The sequence below is a fragment of the Stenella coeruleoalba genome (assembly GCF_951394435.1).
Source record: "Stenella coeruleoalba genome assembly, chromosome: 13".
Classification (NCBI taxonomy): Eukaryota; Metazoa; Chordata; class Mammalia; order Artiodactyla; family Delphinidae; genus Stenella; species Stenella coeruleoalba.
In genome coordinates this window covers 69,688,409-69,694,408 of record NC_137159.1, presented here as the reverse complement: position 1 = coordinate 69,694,408, position 6,000 = coordinate 69,688,409, and positions in this window count along the sequence as shown.

The window sequence follows — 6,000 nt, the reverse complement described above, 5'->3', positions numbered from 1 at the left end:
CAAAGGGTAAAGGTTAATTTTGAAATAAATGTTAACTTAATCAGGGAATTTTGAAGATTATCCACTTGTATTAAAGACTTAGATTTCAAAAAAGGTAAATTGTTGATTAGGTTACAGACTTAGATTTCAAAAAAGGTAAATTGTTGATTAGGTTACTGATGTACTGATGTTTCTTTGTTTTAAATTCTGCATTTGGTCTAGATGGTTCTCCAATTACTAAAGGTATAATATGGACAGAAACAGACAAAGAAAACAAGCCAATAATCAACCTGGTGAAAAACCACTTTGCAACCAAGTGGCTCCTTTATACGTGGCTGCCTGAAAGCCTGAGAAGCAGGAGCTGGGGCGGTGGGCCTCCCAGGACCCTCTGAGCGTGTATGATCACATCTGGGCTTCCCCATTGCTGGATTCATGACAGTCAGAGTGATATGCACACACAATTTAGATAGCTATTTCTCTCTAGAGAGAAGTCTAGTTAGGTCACTCATTTTAAACTCTTTTTTCATTTATGGACCTAATGATTTCTTTGCTGGTTCCATGGCTAAGAATGTCTTTGTGGTTGGGTAATGCACCTGGGGTCCTAGGGGAGAGCTTGGAACTATCCAGTGATGGCTTGGAAACATTCGCCAAATTAAATCTAGTGAGCTGGGTCTCCCTCAGGTCTCTGTGTTATTGTGGAGGTTGTGACGTAGAGGGGTGGGACTGGAAATGAACCGCAGGCCATGGCTGCCTGGGGCTTCTACCCTCCCGACTGCCTGCAGTGGAAACTGTCAAGGCTCATTAGCTCAGGCCTCAGGTATTTGGGAGAAACAAACTCCTACCTAAGAGACACAGGGTTTATGGTTCTCTCTTTCCTCTTGTTTCTCCTCAGGAGAGCTAGAAACTAACCAGTTTTGCCACACAATAACCCTTCAGAGATTTAAAACTGCTCCCACAGCCTTTCTTCTTCAGGCTAAAGAATTTCAACTTGTTTAATCTCTTCTTAGAAATCCCATTTTCCTACCCTTTCAATCATCCTGAGGCTCTACACATTAAAATAAGAATGAAAGCCAGTTTACTCATCTCATCTGTGAATTGGAAATGTCAGGACATTAGGATGGGGTTGTGCAAGGGAACCAGCATTTACAGTGGGCCTACGACATGCTCGCACTGTGAGGCACCCCTTAGTACCGTTGTGTCCAAAGGGATCAGGCCAGCCTGAATCCCTTGGGGGTCCGGCCCAGGACAGACTGGGGAGCTGGAAGTCAAGAAGGGTCTTAGAGCATCACCGATCTCAGACAGAGAGCCTGGGAGACCGGCAGGTTGTTTGTGTCTCATACGGGCCTTTTATGTCTAACTGTCCATGCAAAAACCTGACCCTGAGCCCTCTCCCTAAGTGGGACCCCCAGCTCAGCAGTCTGATGTCATCTCCCACACCCCCCAAGATCCTGTTCCCTGGCTTCCTCTCCAAGTCTGGCACATGCCCTCTGCCTGAGGCTTCTTCCCTGGCTTGTAACCTGGCAAACTCTCCGATCCTTCAGGTCTCTGGGCCCGAATTTCCCCTCACGGTGCCATTGCCTTGTCATGCTTTTTGCTCCTGTATAACAAGCGGGAGTTGGAACTCAATATGCTTTTGTTAAATGTGACTGGGAGTCCCCCGGATCTTAATGCAAGCAGACCCCCCAAGCCCACGCCAGTGCTCGTCACTTCAGATCCCTCTACAAATAATCCTGCCGTCGCCATGATATTGTCTTGTCGACTAATTTTTAACTTATTGAGACCACAGTTTTCAGCAAATCTCTTAACATCTCTGGGGCTCAGTGTCCCTATCTGGAAACTAAAGACCACATTCCTGGCTTTTCAGCTCTTGTTGATGCGCTCGGAGAATTAAATTTAGAATATAGTCAGGTGCTCTAAACTTACTGGGCCTATTGGGAACTCTGGGTTGGGAGTTAAATTCTCTGGGTTTTAGTCCCAGCTCTGCTCCTCTTCCGGAGTCGCTTGCTTCCCCTCTCTGGGGCTCAGCTTCGTCATCTGTAAGAATGGACGTTGGAGCAGAGCTCCAGTGTGGTCAGCCCTGACTGCCACTGCCCTTGTGAATTCCCTGTGATGCTAGAAGATCCTTGAGATGATGCAAGCTCTGGGGAGGCTGAAAGACCCACTTGTCTCCCCCCGACCTTGTGGCGGCCCCTCCCATCTGGAGTCCTCTGGGGAATGGAGGTGGTGAAGACCACCAGAGGGGTTCATCTCTCCTTAGCTTTCTGGGCTTCATGCTCCGGCCAGCCCCTGTGGCCACTCGGTGCCCACAGTTTGTCCTTCTTGGGCCTCCAGCACTGCATGTCCACCAGCCCAGCCCTGCCTTGGCTCTGCTGGAGAGCCGTTGGCATCTTGGGCCGTCCCCACTCCCTCCCTCACAGGGATAGCTCGGGGCCTGCCCACGGGCATGGGGGACTGAACAGGGAAGTGGAGGAGGAATCGAGACACTGAAAAGAGGGAGGAGGGAGTGGAAACCAGAAGGCCTGCACCCACCCTGACACCACCCTGTGCCTCGCCCCCATGGCCAGATGGAGAGACCCCCCTCGCCCTGCCATCACCCGGTGCTGGCTCCGCCACTGATCTGGGCCCCCCGCCATCTGTACCCTGTGCTGAGGACCCTTCCCTCTCACGAGCCGCACAGGCTCCACCCTGGCCTCGGCCACCTACTTGTGCTCGCCATCTCTGCCTCCCTTGGTCTTCTGTCTGCTGAGTAGGGGGAAGAAATGAGGAGACAAGGGGATGTGTGTGAGAGGGTGTGAACCAGAGACACTCGCAGACTTAGCCCCTGGCCCTGCTGACCCCCACGCTCCCCAGGGGCCTCCTTGTCCCAGAGAGCCCTCACCCCACAGCCTCTCACTTAAGCAAGCCTAAGCCTGCTGGGTAGGGGCCCCATGGCCCAGGCTCTGCCCTGGGGAGGAGGGGAACTGTGGTCCTGATTCTTGGGGAGGAGCTCACAGGAGTGGGGCTGGTGGCCACTGTCCCACTGACCCCAAGCCTAGGAGAACCTGGGGCCCTGGGGAGGGAGGAGGCCTCAGGGTCCCCATTGATCTCCTCCCCCAGGTCAGGGTCTGGTGATTTCTGAATGTGTGTTGCAGGTTCCACAGGGAACACAAGGTTAGATGAGCCTGGCTACCGTCCAGGCCTGGGCCACCCTGCTCTCCTCGCCACGCCTGATCCCCTCCAATAGAGTGGGGGCCCCCCAGCTCTGAGGGCCTCGGAGAAGAAAGGTGGGCCAGGAAGGTTCTGGGCCTGCAGTTGTAAGCGAGCTACTGCTCCAGGGCTCAGAGCAGGGCTCCTCCTCCTCCTTAGGGAGGTTTCCAGAAAGCCCTTCTGGAATGTTCTCTCAGTGCTTCCCTGATGCTGTGGCAATGAGGATGAGGGAAAGGAAGTGAATAACAATTAGCAACTTTTTCCTCTCCTCACACCCTGTCCTGGCACAGACCCTGCCCGGGTAGGCATGCTTCCAATCCCTCACAGCTCAGGTCCTGACCAGGGGATCACAGCTGTCCTTTCCATCTGGCCAGCTGGCCAGTTTGTACTTCCTTTCGAAGGAGTTAACATCAGCGAGGTCTCTGGCTACCGCAGTCGGCTGAGACCACCGAGCAGAGAACAGAGAAGGGGCGACTGTCTCAGCAGCCCTGTTCTGGCCCCGGGCCTGGCTGGGGGTCTGGCCAGGCCTGGGCCCCCACTGGGACCCGCTGAGAGCTGCATGGGCTCCAATGAGCTTTCGAGAATGAGGGCCGAACGGGAGATTTACTGGCCCCAACCCCACATGAATCCAAGTGGGGCTGCCGTTCTCTGAATTATTGATCCAGGTTTTGAGGGAAATTTATTTTTTTGTCTATGATTTTTTAAAGAACTGGGTGACCCTGAAAAGTTTGAAAATCTTTGCAGTAGAGGAACTGGAAGGGGAAGTGTATCACCTGAGAGTGGGCAAGGGTGGGTCAGGAAGGTGGAATTTGTGTACCTAAATGATAACATCTGAGGCCTTTTCTCTTTCCCTTTGGGGGTTTGCTCTGAAATGGCAGAGAGGTGTCAGGCTGGCCCAGCGGCGGCCCCCTCGGGCACACAGCAGGCCAGAGAACAGTGTGTACCTGCGCCCTGGCAGCCAGCGCCTGGCACACGCATGCGCTACCCCTCCTCACGCGCTCCAGGCCCCTGGGCCGGCTAAGAGGCTGCAACAGGTCCACACTCCCAGTGTGGAAATGCAGAAGGGAAAAGACCCTCTTTCTGTGAAAAAATAATACTCTGTGCCTTTACTACAAGCACTGTTATGACTACAACTAACATTAATAACTGCACGGCCCCGCGGGAGAACTTAGACATGCCTTGACGTATTAGCGCCAGCCGTCTCACAAGGTGGTATCATTATCCTATTTTCCAAACGGGGGAGCTGAGGCTCTGCCTGCCCTTAGTCACTCAGCTGCAAGGGGTGGGGATGAGAGGTTTGACCTCACGGTCATCCCTGTTGCTAGGGGACCTCTCCGTGAAGCCCTGGTTGGGCCTGACTTTCCTCCTAGAGTCTACATTGTATTGTTAAGTGTCCCAGCCTGGCCAGGTAAGTTCTGTTCCTCAGCCAACACACACACACACACACACACACACACACACACACACACACACACACTCTCTCTCTCTCTCTCTCTCTCTCTCTCTGTCTCTCTGTCTCTCTGTCTCTCTCTCTCTCTGTCTCAGTTTCGCTCACCTCTTCCTCAAGCTCCCACCCCCATCACTCTGTGTGCACAGTTAGAAGGAGCCATGGAGGCTGGCGGGGCGGGGGGGGGGGGATCAATATGGCGGCCTCTGGGGGATTGAGGGTTTTCTGGGATCTTAGTGCTGCACGGTGTGAGGTCTCACTTGAGCGCTCAGACCCAGGCAGGGGGTGAAGAGGACCCCTACCTCAGGTGAGGTGGCTAAGTCTGGGCGGAGTCTCCTGAGCACTGCTTCACCCCAGATCTCAGCATGGCCTTGACCCCGGCTCCTCCAGGCTGCTTGGGAGCGGCTGAAGCTCTGGGGCTCAGCCTGGTGGAGGGAGGCGGGGGAGGGGCTGTGGGAACCCTGCACTCTGGGGGTGAGGCTGGGTGTGTAGACCCCATACACGCACGTCTATGCATACCCCATGGCACATGCCCCATGCACATCTCTGTCAGAGCCCCCAGGCATGCACACATGCCCAGCTGGCCCCTGGCCCCAGGCATAGGAGGGAGGTACCTTCTTCTATGGGTCTCCACTGGAGTAGAAGAAGGATCCAGAAGGAGAACAAGAAGTGTGGCCCGCTCCCTCCCTTCCCCCAGGATGAGACCCCGCAGAGAGAAGCCCAGCAGGGACACCAGGAAGGGGGGCTGGGCAGAAGGAGGGCCGGAGGGCCAGGCAGGTGGAGAAAATGAGGAGGAGAGTCGCGGAATACAGGGAATCCGCGAAAGCCCCAAGTCTCTGAAGTGCAGTTGTGAGATTAAGCCTGGGTTCCCTTCTTTGTCCTTTCTAACAGGGGTCCTTTGCCCAGAACCTGGTGGTGTATACAGCTCCCTGGTGTCATGGAGAGAGAGAACATATGTGCAGGTAAGCGTGAGAAAACACCTGGGCATGTGTGTGTGTTCAGGGCCAAAGTCTCCTCTCTCTTCAGCCAACAGGGCAGATGTACACTGACACGCAGGGGCCCAGAACCCTGATTTTGTGCTTCTGAGAGCAAAGTGCACACGGGGTTAGTAGTTCATTCCTTCTCTGCAACACCGACAGCTGGGGGGGCGAGGGAGTCCTGTGAGCGACTGAGACCCTGGCCTGGGCCCAAGTGGCGGTGAAGCTCCGGCTGTGGGCGGCTTTGTTGGCAGAGCCCTCGGAGTAGGGTGGGGATGGCCAGAGCCGAGAAGGATCTTGGGCCAAAAGGTCCGATGCTGCTCAGGGTAGGACAAGCTGTGGGGGGTAACATGGAGACTGCGGAAAGGGAGAAGGAAGGGAGGGGACGCTGGCTGAGCACGAGCCACGGGC